Here is a 19,762-nt window from a genome sequence, read left to right on the forward strand (position 1 = left end):
TACCATCTGAGAAGATGCAATGAGAATATAGCATGAATTATATATGTAGTATATTATATAGACAGTGTGTATATACTCTGTGTATATATATGTGTATATATGTGTGTGTGTATGTATATATATATGGAAGTTGGTAAACCACCACTTTAGTCAAATGGTGACTTCATAATTTCATTTGACTTGAAAATATTTGGACAAATTAAAATTATTTACCATCTGAGAAGATGCAATGAGAATATAGCATCACTTCTGTGGTATTAATGTCAAAAATATGTACCCTGAATTTAATTATGAAGCAACATGGGACAAATAAAAGTGGAGCAACATTATACAAAATATTTGGCCTTTAATGTTCAAAAAATGTTAAATTAATGAAAGTAAAAAAGATTGAGGAACTAATGTAAATTAAATGGGACCCAAAAAATGACAACAAAATGCAAAATACCAATCTGGATGAAATTTTTTCCTTTTATAATAGGCAATTCATGACACTTAAATGGGGTCGGCGGAGGTAGTAATAGCCTATCAATGTTAATTTTCTGATTTTAGTCTTGCTTGTAATTTTATAAAAGAATGCTCTCGTTTATAGAAAATGTATACTATTCAATTTGGGATAATGGGGATTAATATTGGCCAGATATACTAAAATGATTCAGAAAAGAAGTTACTTCAACTGGCTTGCAAATGTTTTGTAAGTTTCAAATTATTTCACAATAGAGAAAGTTTTAGCCTCTTGTCCCTTTTCTTGTCCTTTCCTCATCCCATTACTAGCACAGAGACAGGTAACTCTCCCCAATTACTAATGAAAACATCATTCCTGAATTACCCTTTGACAAAGAAAAGCAGCAGATGTGAATAGCTTGAAGGTGATCCTGGAAACCGAAGATATGGAATTTTTGACTGGCATTTGACTGTAACCCTTTAATGACTCCTTAACCCAACCATTCAGCAGTACTGAAGAATGTTAATGTATTTTATCTATCTTCTGGATATATAAAAGTGTTACATTGATTGCAAAGTATAGTTATAAAATAACTATTTTTTAAATGCTATTTACCATTAAACTGTGAGCTCCGTAAACCTGTATCACTCACTGGTTGTGAATAAACATAGCTATGTGCCCATAATTACTACCTCTTCCATGCTAGCACATGATAGCCATTCTATATGGACTATTTAAATAAATTTTGTTATATGCATTTATCTTGCATATAATTTATTATGGTAAGTGCTTTGTAATATATTTATTTTGGAGGCATGGTATGCTCTGTTTACAATAAATACTTTTTCTCATTATACACTGCAAATAATTTTATTGTTAAATACATGGAATGTGTGGAAAATTAAAATGAAACCAAGACTTTCCCGTAATCCCATCACCTCTTCTCTCCTCCTCCACAAAAAACTTACCATTCACTTTTGAAGCGTTTCCTTCGTTGTATCCAGATTTTACCTAGCTGAGACCAATGTGTGTGAATGTTTGAGGATGTATATGTAATACAATATATATACATCCTGTTTTTATTTATTTTTCAATACAACTTTATACGGTAATTATATTTAGTACTCAAAAGTCTCTTTATAAAAGTCATTATTCATATGTGTACACTTAATTGATGTCTACACATTTAGAGGGGAGCTTTAGTTATATCCAGCCATGTCTCTTCCAGTAGAAGAGCCTCTAACAGCCCTTGAACCTGAAATCCTTCATAAAATGTGCATGAAATGTGTATTCAATCTCTCACCTGATATAACCAGGATTAAAAATTGTCTACATTAATGACTTCCTCTTTACCATTGTCCTTTACAGCTGGCTGAATGGAGTGAGCTCATAACTATAGCCTCTAGTTTCTTTTCCCCAGAAATTTGCCTTAAAATATTTCTTTTGCCTTAACAATAGTTATATATTTCACAGATGTCATAGAGTCTTTATAAAGTTAAGCTGTAAGAAATATTCTATTTCCTTAAGTTGAAAATTTCATTTTTAACCCTGAATTAACATGTGAAGGGGTAAAAATTTTCTCATAAATGCATGGATGCATGGGAAAATACTTCATAATGTTTTTCATACTATTGAATCTCAACAATTAATATTAACATAGAGAGAAATAACATAGTAAAATTTGATGACTTGAATGATTCCATCGGTTTTCCTAATAATATAACCTGATTTCCTAGTCTTCAGAATTGATAAGATCGATGATCAGGAAGCCAAACACTCTGCCATACAAACTTCCTACATGAGGCTAAAAATGTAAGAAACAAAAATACTATATTATATTTTAAGTTAAGGTGAATTAATATAATCTTAGATATCAGGAAAAGAGTTGATGCAATAGTTGAGGTGAAAGGTGAATTGGTGTAAAGTGTTGATAATAGAGATGAAGAGAAGCATATTGGGGGTAAATTGGGCAGAAAAACCAATATATTGGATATGGGATGTTTAAGGTTAATTAACTGAAAGCATAATATAGTATTATATTAATGTAATGGTATATTAATTATGTACCATTTACATAGTAGATATTTACCAAGCACTTCAGATACTCTAGGTTACAATTTCTTTGGCCTTGAAGAATTCACTGTGGAGTGGGCATGTCAGATACGTCAAGAAATATCTATAGTGCAATTGTTAGTCATGTAAAAGAGTTATTAAAAAGTGTAATGGGAACAGATGGAAATTCCTTCCCTTATGACTAGTAATCCCAGATGACTTATACAACAGAAGGAAGACTTTTTGTGATTTGAGAGCCTGTTGGTTAATTTCTCAAGATTATTGGACAATTCTTAGGCAAAGGCTTTTGCTGTATTTTGACCCAGCAGCTGTCCCTTTGGCTACACTACTTTTATAAGGAGGGAACATGTGGCAATCAGAAGAAAAACGTACACATTCTCTAAATCATCTTTTCTTTCAAAAGGAACAGTTACTTAAACATTTCAATATAATATAGAAAAATCTATACATTGACCTTTGCTTTGTCTGAGAAACACATTTCAGTTCAGGCTCACTTATTGCCAAACATATTTTCAGAAAGCAAAAATGTAAACCAGTATTTCTTGGGTACTGTTCTGTTTGCACCAAAGATATGGTATGCATACATTTTTTATCACTCTACAAAAGTCATTACGATGTTTGCACCTAAAATCAAGGGAAATTTTACTCTTTAGAGACAACAATAAACAACAGATTGAATAAGGGAAAAATTAAAGAAAAAAGATAAATCAGTCTTTTGGGAGACAAGCTATTAAGAATACCAGTTTTTATTTTCCATTCTATGCCAATTCAAGACAGTCTTACCAGAGAGTAAAGAGTTACTCCTTACATTCAAAAAAAAAAAAAAAAAAAAAAAAGAAGCAAGGAGTTGAGAGATAGAACTTTGAATAGATTATTGGGTGTATTAAGGTATTAAGGAATTTGACTTAGTAAAAAGCACCTAGAGTTCTAATGTTTTTATTAGCTAAGGTTTTGTTTACATGGAAAGTTTTTCAAATAATACAGCTGAATATATAGAACTACAAAAAGTACACAAAAATAAACACGTAAAAATAATAAGTAATAGTCTCAATAGCTGGAAGTGCCATGGAGAAAACAAATCAGGATAATGTGATAGAAAGTGATTTAAGTTTCATTAAGTTTTTCTGTAGCAGCAACATAAAATTCGAGACCTTAAATGAGAGAGAAATATTCATGCCAACGAAAAATTTTTCATGCAGAAAGGCAGCTAATGCAGAGGACCTTAAGAAAGTCCTTGAAAGACATTCAGAATAGCATAACCTGATGTACATTTTTTAAAAGACCATTGTCTACTGGACAAGAAACTGATTATCAAAAGTCAGAAGTTGAAGAAATAAGGTCGAGAAAAGAGTTGTTGCATTAGTCGAGATGAAAGGTGAGTTGGTGTAAAGCACTGATAGTAGAGATGAAGAGAAGCATATTAGGGGGTAAAATTGGGCAGAAAAAGGAATATATTCAATATATGATGGAAATACGGAAAGAATCATCAAGCATAACTCCAAATTTTGTGGGATGAACCACTAAATTAAAGCTAATGTAATGGACTGAGAGGGGGAATCTTGGGGATGAAACACATAAAGGCAGTTGTGGGAGAGGATTAGTTAAGAACGATCAATAATTTCTATTTAGACATGTGAAATTTGAAAATGCCTATACAATTTTCAAGAGATGCGAAGTAGGAAGTTGTATATATAATTTTGTGGCCAATGGGATAAGTTATGATGAGCATAGAATTTTGAGTGCTATTAGAACAAAGATAGAATTTAAAGTCAGAGCTTGGAAAACATCACTTTGGGAGAGAATGTGAAGACAGAAAAGAAAAAGCCCTGGTAGTCTCTAAAAGGTAAAAGCTGGGAAAAGTAAAAAGACTCCGGAAATGACCCTAAAAAGGATTAGTTTGTGAGATAGTAGGAACAGAGTACAGTCACACCATGGGAGCCAAGTAGTGTTTCAAAGGGAGGGAATGTAGTGTGTACACTCTGGAAAATGTCACTGAGGGAATGAGTAAGATGAAGACAGAGAAGGAGCCATTGAAATTGGTAACATGGAGGTCTTTGGTAATCTAGATAAGAGCAATTTCAGAGAGTTGGCCTTCAATATAATTTTTGGTTTTTAATTAGAAACTACAGAGACATTGAACACAGGTATAGATGCAAGTCTGTTAGGAGATTTGCAGGCAAAAGGAGAGAGTTCCAGTCTCAGTAGTCAATGACAAGGACATAATAGGTACAGCCATTTGCTCTGTGTGTGTGTGTGTGCACGTGTGTGTATAGATGTAAAGGCTGGAGTTTAGAAAAGAGAGAATGTAAGAGAATAAATCACTTATTTTGAGACTGAAAAGCAAAGTTAGGATGGTTAGGTTTATAAACTTCATATTCAATATTGTAAAATTTGTTTAAATATAGTTCTGATGAGGAAAAAATAGACTCAAGTGTGTCAAGTCCTTGAATTTCCTGTCTGAGATGTAAGAGATGATCCAAAATTATAACTTTATTACCCATATATTTTGCGGTCCCAGCATTTTGATTAGTTATTAGGAAAACAAGAGATTGGAGAAAATGAATAAAATGGTAAGGAAACAGGATATGAATATTTTTCTAAATAATTTTTAATCATTAGGATATAATTTATGTAAACAAATTTTACATATTTAAAGCATACAATTTCATACATTTTGACATGCATACACCCATGAAACCATCCCCATAATGAATCAAGGTAGTAAACATAACCATCACCACCAAAAGATTCTTTGTGCCACTTTGTGAATCATCCCTCCTGTCTCTCCCTGTTCCCTTCATCTAAGGACAACCATGAATCTACTTTCTGTCAATAGAAAATAGTTTGTATTTGCCAGAATTTTATATAATTGAAGTAATACATTTTTGGTGTCTGACTTGTTTCACTCAGCATGATTACTTAAGTTTTTTTAATGTATGGGATTGATACTTTTTTCTATTGGTGACTAGCCTACAATTGTCTATTAATTCACCTGATAGGGGGATTTGGGCTGTTTGCATTTTTTTTTTTGGCTATTGTAGATAAATCTGTTATTAACATTTGTGTACAAGATTTTATATAGACATATGGTTTAACTTCTCTTGTATCAGTTTTTAGGAGTGAAAGAGCTGGGTCTTATGGTAGGGGTATGTTTAACCTTTTAAGAAACTGTTGAACCATTTTCCAAATGGTTTGTACCATTTACATCCTCACTCACTGTATGTGAGAGTTCCTATTGCTCTACATCCTTACCAATACTTAATCTTTTTAATTTCAGGCATTCTAGGAGATGTGGAGTGGTTTCCACTTATAATTTTATTTTATTTATTTTTTTTGATGGAGTCTCACTCTGTTGCCCAGGCTGGAGTGCAGTGGTATGATCTCAGCTCAACTGCTACCTCCATCTCCCAGGGTCAAGTGATTCTCCTACCTCATCCTCCCAAGTAGCTGGGATTAAAGACATGCGCCACCACGCCAGGCTAATTTTTGTATTTTTAGTAGAGATGGTTCACCATGCTAGCCAGGCTGGTCTTGAATTCCTGGCATCGTGATCTGCCCACGTCGGTCTCCTAAAGTGCTGGGATTACAAGTATAAGCCACCTCGCCTGGCCTTAACTTTAATATTCATAATGACTAATGAGGTTGATCAATTTTTCATGTATTTATTTGCCATGAACTTTGGTAAAGTTCAAACACGTTGTCCGTTAAAAAATGGGCTGATTTCATATTGTTAGATTTTAAGAATTCTTTACATATTCTGGATACAAATCCTTTGTCACATGTGATCTTTGAATATTTCTCTCCAGTCTACAGCTTGTCTTTTTACTGTTTTCATGTTGTCTGTTGAAGAGGTTCTTAATCTTGATGAAGTCCAATTTATCCTTTTTCTTTTATGAATCATGTTATGGCACAGAATCTCACCCATTTACATAACTCCGGGTCATAAAAGTTTTCTCCTATAGTTTTTATAGAAGTTGTATGGTTTTACAATTCCCCTCCGAAACTTATTGTATGGTACTTATGTAAGGTACATATAATCCCAGTACAAGTTATATATTAAGTAGTGAAAACCATAGCAATAGCACATCAAATCAGCTCAAGAAGCCCCATCCACAAGGTTACTTCCATTTCTATTCCCCAATGTAAAGTCAGCAGTTAAATCCAACACCTCCTCCTGCCATGCAACAAGGTAGACGGGTGACTTGGGCTTGTATCAAACAAATGTTTTACAAAAGTTTGAGCCCAGTTTCCCCAGAGTTCTCCAGTATAATCAGATTGATATGTAGAGAAAAAAAAGAGAGATCAGACTGTTACTGTGTCTATGTAGAAAAAGAAGACATAAGAAACTTGATTTTGATCTGTACTAAGAAAATTGTTTTGCCTTGAGATGCTATTAATATGTAACTTTAGCCCCAACCCTGTGCTCACAGAAACATGTGCTGTATGGAATCAAGGTTTAAGGGATCTAGGGTTGTGCGGGATGTGCCTTGTTAACAATATGTTTACAGGTAGTGTGCTTGGTAAAAGTCATTGCCATTCTCCATTCTCGATTAACCAGGGGCACAATGCATTGCAGAAAGCCACAGGGACCTCTACCCAAGAAAGCCTGGGTGTTGTCCAAGGTTTTCCCCCACTGAGACAGCCTGAGGTATGGTCTCATGGGAAGGGAAACACCTGACCGTCCCCCAACCCGACACCCATAAGGGGTCTGTGCTGAGGAGAATTAAAAAGAGGAAGGCGTCTTGTGGTTGAGATAAGAGGAAGGCCTTCATCTCCTGCACATCCCTAGGAAAGGAACGTCTCGGTGTAAAACCCATCGCACATTCATTCTATTCTAAGATAGGAGAAAACCACCCTGTGGCTGGAGGCGAGATATGCTGGCGGCAATGTTGCTCTGTTACTCTTTGTTACACTGAGATGTTTGGGTAGAGAGAAGCATAAATCTGGCCTAAGTGCACAACCAGGCACAGTACCTTCCCTTGAACTTATTTGTGACACAGATTCCTCTGCTCACATATTTTCCTGCTGACCTTCTCCCCACTATCACCCTGTTCTCCTGCTGCATTCCCCTTGCCGAGATAGTGAAAATAGTAATCAATAAATACTGAGGGAACTCAGAGACCGGTGCCTGTAGGGGTCCTCCGTATGCTGAGTGCCGGTCCCCTGGGCCCACTGTTCTTTCTCTATACTTTGTCTCTGTGTCTTATTTCTTTTCCCAGTCTCATTCCACCTGATGAGAAATACCCACCCACAGGTGTGGAGGGGCTGGCCCTCTTCATTGATACGTATGGCATTTAGTCTTGGGGACAGAAAGGTCTTCCCCCACCCCCATCATCTTCTTCTTTAAAATTATTATGTTTGGGATAGAGGATGAGGGAGGGATCACATACTGCAGAAACAGCAGTTTTGTATCAGAAAGCAAGGCACACTTACTTTCTGATTCCTGTGATGCAGGTGAACCAACAAAATACACAATATTTTCATTCCATCCAATGTCCAATATTGAAGAACAAGTGTCCTGTTACTGATATCATTTATTTCAGCTTTGGAAACCACTTGATTCTGCAGCCACAGCCAAGTGCCATTCAATATGGGATGGAGGGTTTTGTTGTCTTTGAGTCAACCTGACTTGCACAAAGACTTTTTCCAAAGGAGTCCACATTAATCTGTGACACCTACTACTCCATTATCATGATAAAATCTCTTAAGATTTCACCTGGTTTTAACATATGCCTAAGAGAATTTTTTAGGTGGTGGAGATAACTACAAGAATTTATCTAAATTGTTTTAAGTCAGTTTCCATTTTCCTCCAAAGTCACTTTAATCAGTTTTGTAAACTCAGTCGAGGGCAATGGCCCCAATACTACTGAATGCCTCATCTATGGTTTCCTGTAGGAGTTTGCATGCATTAAGGAAATCTCTCCAAGAGGGTCAAAACACTTATATAATAGGCAGGATCCACCGAAGAGAACAGTGACAACAAATCTGAGATTTTCACTGTTATCTCTGAATGGATCTAAAGTTGGCATTTTAGGCTGAAGGACAGACTGAGTCATAAAATAATGTGTATGGACACCACTCCATTATCTTCCAATCGAACCAGACGAACTGCTCACCTTTTGCTAGGTGGGCCCATAGTGTCACTGATTTTCCTCTTTTCATTATAAGTGTAGGGGCATACCTCGGTAACTGTTAGCTAAAAAGGGTCAATCTTCTGTCCATCCATAGAATGATCTTAATACTATTTGTTACAATGTGCACTGCTGAAATTGGCTGTCATGTTAGTGCAGAATGCAAATCACTTGGAGGAGAGTTAGGGTACCATTTGGGCAGCTGTCTTGGAACCTAATTCCAAGTGATCACCTTTGAACCACATCCTTAATTCCACCCCCCAACATCCCTGATTAATGGGCAATAACATGGAGGAGGCTTTATTGCCCAATTAACCTTGTGATTGGGTCAATGCTTGCTATCAGTTCTCATAGTCTTCTCTCACATCCTGTTAATTGCCCCATGAAGCTGTCATCATTTCTTTTGCAGTAAACCATGTCTCTATTAGCATCCCAATCTTGTTGCCAAAACTATCAAGAACTGTGATGGGTCTAAGAGCTTACTTGACTTACAAGTTAGCATGCCAGCCTGCTGTATTTTCATGGAAACTCTTAGAAGACATGAAATTCATGGGTCAGAGACAAATAGAAATTTGTCACTCATTTCAATAACAGTAGCCAAAGTATCAGCATTTTTGTTCAAGTTCCAGAGCCCCAGTTCCCACAGAATGATATAAAGAGATAGAGAAATAATACCTGAACATGCAATGAGTTGAACTACATCAGAGAAACCCTGAGCTTAGGAAATCTAAATCTTTAATAGTGTATATTAAGTATGACTGCTCTTTGCTCTGGAGGGAGGCTAAACTGTTCACTCTATGCACTTAAAAAAAGTCCAGAATAAAAGGTAGTTGCCTTGCATATAAGATGTGAAAAAAATGTAAGAAACCGTTAAGAATTGTTCACCAACATTAATATAATATTTTGTTCTGGTTCCTTTTATCACTGTGTATCACTGTGTGTGTGTATGTATATATATATATATATACACCACTTAATCACTATATATGCTCAGGCTATATATATATATATATATATAGTGAGAGAGAGAGAGCCTAAAAATACATATAAGAGATTAAAATCCTGAAATCTTAGAAAAACAAGAAACTATTAAGAGCAGCTATTCCATTTCCTGTGTTTGAAAAACTGAGCCTGGAAAAATTAAAGAAGTTGGCCTATAGCCACTTAATTGGTTATATAGTATGAAACTAGAACCTAGGTCTTGCTACTACAGGTCTACCATATTTAATTACTCACATTTTTAGAAAACATTTTAGAAGTGAGTGGCATAAAACTTCAGTTCTACTCATGTTCAAGATTAAGGTATGTCTTTATCCTTTGGTTTCCATGGTTCTCTCTACACCTGCCATTGTGCCAAATATTTAAGCCTTCAATGAATGAATGAACATATGTTTGCAGAACACAAAGAAATAGTCTCTATTATTAGGACAAAGTTTAGATGTTATTACTTGCCAGCCAATGCTATAGTAAGGTTTAATTCTGGTAAAATATTTGTCATCTGCAGCTGAAAGTCAATTGAGAAAGCGAGCCTTACAATGATTATAGAGAAACTCCATAAATATAGTCATATGCTTAAACCATAACTTGCTATTTTAGCCATTTTGAAACACACAATTAATGTCTTGCTGGTATATTGTGGCAGCATTTTAACTCTCATTTAAGTATTTTAAATAATTGAGCATTAAATAACAATAAAAGCCAAATAGCAGTTTTATAGTGATGCTGTTGCCAACAAGGTCTTAACTCAGGATTTTGCTCCCCTATCAAAGCTTATCTTTCTTCCTATTCTCAGCATTTGCCAGTAATAAGCACCACAGTCCATAATCTTAAATTATTGTCTTACACAGATTCTACTATTCCTAGAGAAAGCTAACATTAACTTTTGCTGGCATCTGTGAAAGTGTTCCGAATTTCCAGACCATGTAATATTTGCCATTCATTTGTAGATCATAGCTTTTACAAAGCCAAACTTGGCTGTCTCTACATTTTTCTTAGATATTGAAGATTTTATTTTAAATAATGGGACCCTATCTGAGAGATATAAAATCACCTTTTAAACCTGGGGATAAACTGCAAGTCATTGGCCCATTTTTGTGTTTCAACAACAAAAAGGTAAGGATCACTATCAATTTCTGACAACTTAGCAAGATTTTTACATGGAGTTTTGAAACATGTGGGTTTCAAGCAGATGGAAGATTTGCTCTGTTGTAGAAATAAAGGTTGAGAACTTAGAAATGTATCTTGTTTACGACATGAGGCTTAAGAATAATCTTGTAATACAGAGGTTAAAAATATGAAATTTCCAACCATAATGGTGTAGATTTATTAGCTGCAAAACCATTTGGTAAGGTAATTAAAAATTGTGTTCTAATCTTTCTGTATTCATTACCTCTCCAATGATATTTCATGATATTTCTTGCTCAGCAAATAAAATTTTTAAAATACAAAGTTTATATGCAGTATAATAACTAAAGTTTTATATATTATTTCACCTATTCCTCAGGGGCATGCTATCACCTCTTCATCTTTACTATGCTTTGTGTTTTATTTTTACATATATTTGCACTTTTTCCTATTTCAAATAGTATAGAATAATATCTCACTGTCATAATTTTGGGGAAGATTAGAAAAAGAAAGTTCATATCAATTCATTAACTAAAGTATTGCTTTTCATACTTTAATTACAACAATGATATAGCAGTTCATGAGCACTGAGTAAAATGTCCCTGGATGTAGTTGCCAAAAGAGCTAATAAGGTATGAAACTGCCTTAATAGAAGCACATTGTCTTCAAAAAATGGAGTATCCCATGTTCTGTGTGAGTTATGCCTCGATACCCTTTGTTCGGTTCTGAAAGTGATACCAAAAAAATAACAACATGGAGTGAAGTCACAAGATACTAACCAGGCCGTGATGGAATTAAAATTCAGCCACATGAAGAGGGTGGAAGTTGATGATGGGGATGTGTGGGGCATTGTTTAATAGCCATCTTTATATGTCTGAAACACTTTCATCAGAATTTAACACACATATAGAAATCTTCATGTCAGAAATGGAAGAAAAGGTAGAAGTTATGAGGAGGCAGAGTCTCCTCAACAAGACAGTTTTCAAAATGATCAGATCTATCAAAGCTGGAAAGTAGTATTCTAATAATGCAAGTGTCCAGAGATGTGTTGAGAATGCTGTCAATAGGGTTCGAAGCTCTCATTGAGAACTTTACGAGATGATTTCTCAGCCTCTTCCAACTCTGCAAGCCTATGACTTTTATTGGTCTTAAAGCTGGTTTATATTTACACACAGAGAGACTCATTTGTGCCAGTAATAGTTCAAGATTAACCAAAAATTACGCTTATTGGGAAAATTTCTAAAAATGTTGACACCAGATTTGGAGGTTGTTGTGGATGTGTCCTGTACTGCTCCCAGTTACCTGTGAAAATTACCTTTAATAAAGAGATATGCCATGTCCAAGGTCACTCCCCCATTCCTTGGGGACCTGCATCTGATCACTGATTGAATTAGGAGTATACACACCCAGTCCCCTTATTTTACCTCAGGAAAACTCTAAAACACTGTTACAGCATCAGAGTTCTTTGTGAAGTGGAATGAAGCCATACTCTGACTGTCCTATAACCCACAATCACAACTTCCCAAATTCTCCTTTCTTCTCTTTACCTGAGAAGTGTTGATCCTTGGAGCCTTTCCTCATAAAAATTCCTGCACACTATTCTCCATCTGAGTCTGGTTCCTGAAAAAAAAAAAAATGAGGTGGAAGTTAGAATTTGATGTTAAAGGTTGGATTACCTGCTCTGCTGGCAATAAAGATGCTAAGAAAATAAGGCAATAAGATGCTGGGTGAATTTACAGCACAGGGTAGCCATGTAAATTGAAAACACAGGATGAGGATGTCTGGGATTACTGCGGTTGAGAATCTTCTTTTACCAAATTCTGCTAAAACCTCTGTGTCTGCTGAAATAGAGTTCAATGCTTCATCATTTTTGAAGTCTTTTTACAGTCCCCATAGGACAACCCTTGCCCCCTCAGAAAATTCCCCTACTTTCCTTCCTAACCACTAAGGCCACAACTAGATTAAATCATCACATAACAAGGTCAAGGATGTCCTGAACTTTCTAAGAAAGGAAAAATAAGCGATCATGAAAATACTATAGCGCCTAGAAAATATGTAGTAGAAGGATTCAGAAGACATTAGAACTGTATTCTGCAGATGTTCAATGGGGGCAGAAAACGGTGGAAGAACATAAGCTGAGTAAAAAAGCATTTCTTAATATGGAAGCAAGTCGTCAACCCTCAAGATACAGGAGTTTCCACCCTTGCTGCAACCCCTGTGAGACATTGCTAACAAACTGCAGAGATAGCTGGCTGTTAGACGCTTGGACAAAATGATCAGCCAAAGTAGAAAAGCCAGGAATGCCATGGTAGACAGTGGAAGAAATGGATTCAGAGTTAAGAGAAGCAGGCAATCTCAAGTGGATAAACTATATAAGAACTGAAAGCACATCAAATGACTGTCTGGCTATAAGAGCTCCCAAAGGTCATTTGTTTACCAAGAGGATAAAGAACTTGGTGAGAAGAACTCCAGCCTCACTGTGAAGCTTGATGGTGACCGTACTCTGTAGACCAGGAAGACAATAGGAAATATTCTTACCAAACTGGGATCAGTAACAGCAATGAGGATGATAGGGTTCCTTAATAATAGAGGACATGTATGAGTTTCAATGGTCAAAGGCAGTAGCAAGATAAGAATGACAGCCAGAGGCAATAACTTGCACAGAAGTATAAAAATATTTATTAGAACCAAGATAGAAGGGCAGCCACTACGGGTTTTACTCAATCTCTGTGACCAGAACAAATCAAAAATAGATTATTAGAATAATGATAAGTAAAATATCACTACTTCTTTCCTGTTTTTGTATCTGAATCACATTTCTGACCCAGAACTGCTGATGGAAGGAGAGGACAGATCCCCAGGAGAGAGTACCGTGCTGCACCCTCAGTAAGAACTTCCCTAGACTTTTTCCAAAGGTATCTATGACTATTTACTCAGGTCACAACACCCTGGAGAAATGGGACTACCCAAGCATTGTGGAGACTGCTGGACACAGGGTCAGAGTTGATGTTGATACCCAAGAACTAAATGTATCATTGTTGCCTCCCAATTAGAATGGGGGCAAGTGGGAACCAGGTAACAAATGGAGTCTAGTCTAGGTCTAGTTCACAATGACTATATAAACCCATCAATAGATATTTCTGTCACCAGGTTCATAGGTAAAGTGAATATGTTTGGTATCAGGCAGAATTCCCATATTAGTTACTTGACCTTTGGAGTAACAATTTTTGTAGTAATAGCCTATGAAACTGATATAGATTCATGTCTACTTTAAGAATAAAAGGAGTACTGTGCTAATTGTGCCTATCATATTCAATTCATTGATCCAACCCTTGTAAAAATCAGATGAATCCTGAGAGATGACAGTAAATTACTAATCAAAATAGTACTCTAATTGCAACTGTTTTGTCAAATACACTTTGACAAGAGTAACTTTGGTCAAGTCAACTAACAGTCTCAGGTACGTGGTATGTGACCATTAATCTGGCTAATGTAATTTCAATCTCTATGAAAAAGACTGGAAAGAATTCAATTCACTAGTAACAGACAACAGTACAAATTTATAATATTGTTCCATGGCTATCTTAACCCTCAGCTGTCCACAAAATCTCTTCTGATGGATCCAGAACTGATGGACATTCAGCAGAATGTCCCATGGGTCCACTATATAACATTGTACTAATCAGACCCAGAAAGAAACAAGTGGCAAGTGGGTTGGAGGCCTTGGAAAGACACAGACACTTTAGAGAGTGAGACATACCTTCTGTCAAGAGTTAAGATACTACCACATTAATACAAGTTTTAGAGGACCAGTAGTTTATGGCATCCCAGGACACATCTTAAAAATAAGAAACAATTAGCACGTCCTGACACTTTCATCTTAAAGATGGAAGCACCATTCCTGATAGGCCGCATTCTGGAAGATTTCTCTGGCTATTATACAGATTGACATGAATAACTGCAAAGTTTTAGTAGCATACTGTGCATGAAAAAGTCTTTTTAGCAATCCAGGTTTTCACATGTTGGTGTAAGTGACAATAAGCTTGGGTAATTTAACCTGACAGATCTTTTGGTCTTAGGTATATCTGTGATAGAAAAAGACATTATGTAGGGATTATGTAATGCTTAATGGGAAAATTATAATGTAGTATGCTGGGACTCCAGAGCAAGGCAATGCTATCTGCAAAGTAGAACTAAACTTAACTTTCAAATAACAGTTCCTGATGTGATACTGGCTCTGCTAGAGATGCATTAAAAGATGCCAAATGAACGTAACTGGAAATGACCAACCGGAGCTATGGTCTGTCAACCACACCACTATTTGAGAGCTTATAGCAAGGCAAGGGTAGAAGCTGAGAGATTGGTAAAGAGGCTATTATAGCAATTCAGGGAGGTAAAACTGGTGGTGGTAAGAATTGCTCAGATTCTGGATATAACTTGAAGATACAGAGCTGACAAAGCATGCTGGTGGATTGGATGTGTGGTGTGATGGAAACAGAGGAACCAGGATGACGAGAAGATTTGGGGCCCGAGCGAAATGATTGGCCATGTCCTGAAATATCAAAGAATGTGAAAGGAGATTTGTGAAGGACCAGGGCAATGGTGGAAAGAATGTTATTTAAGGTTCCGTTTTAGGCAGGCTAAATTTGAGACACATATTAGACATTCAAGTTGAAATGTCAAATAAGCAGTTGATAAACCAGTGTAGAGTCAAGGGGATAAGTCCAAGCTGGAGAAATACAGTTGGTATTATTAGCATATAGATGATATTTAAAGCTGTGAGTCTGTATGAGATCATTAAGCGAGAATGCATAGCTAGAAAAAAAGTTCAATGACGGGGTGTTAGAACAGTCTCACTTTTAGAGGTCAGGGAGTTGAAGGGGAGCCAGTATCAGAGCTAAGAGAACAAGGTCAAGAGCAGGAATGAAGACAAAGACAGAATGATGTTTTATCCTGAAACAAGTAAAGAAAGTGTTTCAAGGAGGAATGAAAGATTAACCATGTTGCAAGAGGCTACTAAGTAAGTTGATTCTATGTCATTATTCTGTTACTTCAAATTTGCTTTACTTTGACATTTTTCATTTCAATTTTTTCTTGTTAGGACCCATTTTACCTCATTTCATCAGTTTTGCATCCTTGCTCACTCTTGTATTCCTCCTGAGCTGTTATGATATTGCTTCAAATACAGTAGTGAGTGTTTGGCAGCCCATGTCCTCTGAATTATAAGAGCTCTCTTTCTGATTTGTAAACACAAGCATAAGACTTATCACAATTTGGACTCTGACCTTGTATTTCCTCCAAAGAATTCACAGTTCTTTTTAGACATTACCTCATTACTCCTAAGATATAAGTACATAGACATTAAAATTTATTTGGAAGTACATGTGAATAATTAATTGTATAAAATAGGCCATGAAGAACATTTAAACTAAATAAAATAAATTTTTCTGTAGACAAAGTCTTATGCTTTTCATAAGCTCCTATGTGTAATTAGTCATAGAAGTCACACCGAATGGCTTTTTGAAATATCAATCCAGATAACTCAACAAGAAAAAGATTTAGAATGTTGTGCCTGCTTTAAATAGACACAGCATAATATCAACATAATCATCACCATCTTCATCAGTATTATCTATGAGAAACCTTAGTCAGTGTCAGCACTGTGCTAAGTACTTAAAATTATTATTTCTATGATAAGAGCCACTATTAAACCAGTGATAGAATTGTCCGCCTTAAAATAAGGAGTTCCAGGCTCAGAGACTGTAGGAAACTTGCTGAAGGTCACTTAGATAAAGGTGATGGGCATGAAATGTGTAACTATATAACCTAATAATAATAACGATGATGCCTAAATTTTGCTTTTAAAGGAAGAGCTAAGTTTCTTGCAAATAGTATCATGGAAGTTGAAAGGAGAAATCTGGATGATAGTTTAAGCATATGGAATAAGAAACAGACCAAGTACTTGAAATTGAAAGTTGATTATTTGGAAAAATGAATAAAATTAATAAGTATCAAGCAAAATTAAGCAAAGCAATAAAGGAAATAAATAAAATGTCTATATTTCTATCTATCTAAGCTAAAAACAAAAGGAAAAATTGCCCAGAGCTAGAAAAGAAAATTACAGACCAACATCATTTACTAAAATATATTCAAAAATCTAACACAATAAAAATGGTAAAGCATATGATTAAATATGCACATTTGAATTAGTCCCTTTAATTGATCGTGCTTGAGTTAAGTTTGCCTTGTTTTCCTATTACTAAGAACATTCTTTTTACCTGCCCCTTCTAAGTATTATTTTGTTATTAGTTGCTTATATTTTTTTATTTGTTTATTATTTCCTTGTTCAAGGCAATTCTATAAATTTTATTTCCACAGGAAACAGTGAACTATAGAATAATTTTGAGCAAGAAAGTGACCTGACTACATTTGAGCTTTACCAGGAGCATTCTGCCCTTGGCATGCAGAATGCATTCCAATGGAAGAAAATGTACTAGAAAACCAGTTAGAATGCTTCTGTGAGATAAACACAGAAGCATTCTTTTTTCTGTCTCAAAAAAAAAAAAAAAAAGAATACAGGGATCTTTACAATGTGTGTGATTACCAAAATAAGGTAAAGGCTGCAGGTGTAACTGTTTAGTTAAAACTAAAACTTTCTTCCATAATATAGATATTTCTAAAGAATCTACAAAATAAAATTAATGTCAAAATTAGAGAAATTTATTATGTAAATAGTGTTAACTTTTTGAGTGCTACTAGCAATATAAATTGTGCTTAGAATTATTTAGTAGAATTACTAAGTGAATACAGTCAGCTTTACAAGTAGAAAAATATTGAAGCTATTTTTTTCCATATGGGTTTAATAATAGTTAATTGTAAAATGTAACATGGAAAATACACAAAACACCATTTTTTATATTTATATAAATGTAAGTAAAATATAAGAACATAAATTTAAAGTTAGTAAATATATAGATATCTTAATAAAATAAAATCGAAAGAAAGTAGAAACCCTGCATAAGTAAAATCACACCATTTCACTAAAATAATTAAGAAAATTTACTAAGCAGAGATAAGCAGTCTTCTAAAGGATAACTTTCTTTAAAATTAGGTGTTTGTGTTAGTAATAGCACAAACAAATGAAATTTTATGTATAAAATTGTTTCTTTTTTTAGAAATAAATTTCATGTTTATAGTTTGAAAAAATTATTCATTTTATTATAACAGTTATTCATGCATGTTTTAAGTAAATATCTAAATGATATTTATTTTTAATATTAAATAATTTTGTTTTGATGACTGCCGTGGTCATTAATAACTTCAGTTAGCTTGTAGAACTAAAGATGACTCAGGTCTTCTATGCTGCGTGGAACAGAGTGGTTGAAAACATAGGCTTTAGAGTCAGATAAGCCCAAGATCAAATCCTAGTAGTGTCATTAATGAGCTTAATGGCCTTGGGTAATGTTATAGGTTGAAATGTGTCCCCCAAAAAGATACACTGAAGTCTTAACATCTGGTACCTTTGAATGTGGCCTTATTTAGAAGTTAGGTTTTTGCAGATGTGAGTAAATGATGATGAAGTCATTAGGGTGGGCCCTAACCCTGTAAGGCCCTAGAAGAGGGGAAGAGGCACAGAGACAAATGCCGGACAGAGAGCAGAATGCCATGTGATGACACAGTCAGAGACATAAACAGTATGTCTACAAGACAAGGAATGTTAAATATTGCTAGCAACACCAGAAGCTAATAGGAAAAAAATTCTCCCTAGAGCTTCTAGAAAGAGCATGGGCCTGCAGGCACCTTGATTTCAGAATTTTATTTAGCCCCCAGAACAGTGAGACAATAAATTTCTTGTTCTAAGTCAGTCAGTTTGTGGTAATTTGTTATAGCAACTCTGTAAAATTAATATAGGTAAGTAACTTAACTTACTCATGTTTCAGGTTTTCCCCTCTTTAAAAGAGACATAATAATTCCCATTGAGTATTTAGTATCTCTGTAGTCTGAATTTCCTCATCAGCAAAATAGGAATAATAACATCCTTGTCATAATGTTGTAAGAATTAAATGAGAATTAATATGTGTAAAGTACTTACACCTGTACCTGAAACATAGAAAATTTTCCTAAGTATTTGTCATTTTATTATTAAATTTGATAACCCATACAATGTGCCTAACATAGTGCTTAAAACATAAAAGTTTTTGTTAAATATCATTTACTGTTCTGACTAAATAATAAAGTTATATAAAATACTTACAATGTGCCTCAAGCATAGCAAGGTTTCAATAAATGTATGCTATTATAATTACTTTTAAAAATAAAATAATTTATCCTTTAAGTTATTATTTGTTTCTAGTGAAACTACAAAATTAATCTTTAAAATATTGAAATGAATTGTTTCACACTAAGTACTTCATTCCTTCATGAGTTCTCAATTCTGGATGTCTGTTGGTCTAAATTTAAAAAAGTTAAAACCATGTAGCAATTTTAGTTATTCTTAATGGAGGCAAAGATTGGAATGCTTCAACTACAATTCAAAGGAACACATTTATCTAAAAATATTTATGAAAAGTTTATCAGTGTCAAGAATTGTGTTACTTTGGGGGAGGAAATAAAGTAAATATGATACCAGTCACTACTAATTAAAAAATGATGAGTATCCTGCAGGGGTAAAAAAAAGATTCATTGTGAACACATAGCAGGGGGAGCTAATTTAAAATGGGCAGCAGACAAATATTTCTAGAAGAGGCGATACACTGTTAGAAAAAAAATTAAGAATATATATCACAGATATTAATTTCCTAATTTAAAGAATTATTATAATTATGCAAAAGATTGCCTTGCTTTAGGAAATAAACATTAAAGTATTTATGGGAAAAGGTATCTTACTGTACCCAAAGCTTACTTTAAACTAGTTCAATAAGATATTATATCTCTACAGTAATGCACTGCAGAATGATGTTTTAGACAACTATGGACTGCATATATGATGGTG

The sequence above is a fragment of the Colobus angolensis genome, unplaced genomic scaffold (assembly GCF_000951035.1).
Source record: "Colobus angolensis palliatus isolate OR3802 unplaced genomic scaffold, Cang.pa_1.0 Scaffold98, whole genome shotgun sequence".
NCBI classification, from domain to species: Eukaryota; Metazoa; Chordata; class Mammalia; order Primates; family Cercopithecidae; genus Colobus; species Colobus angolensis.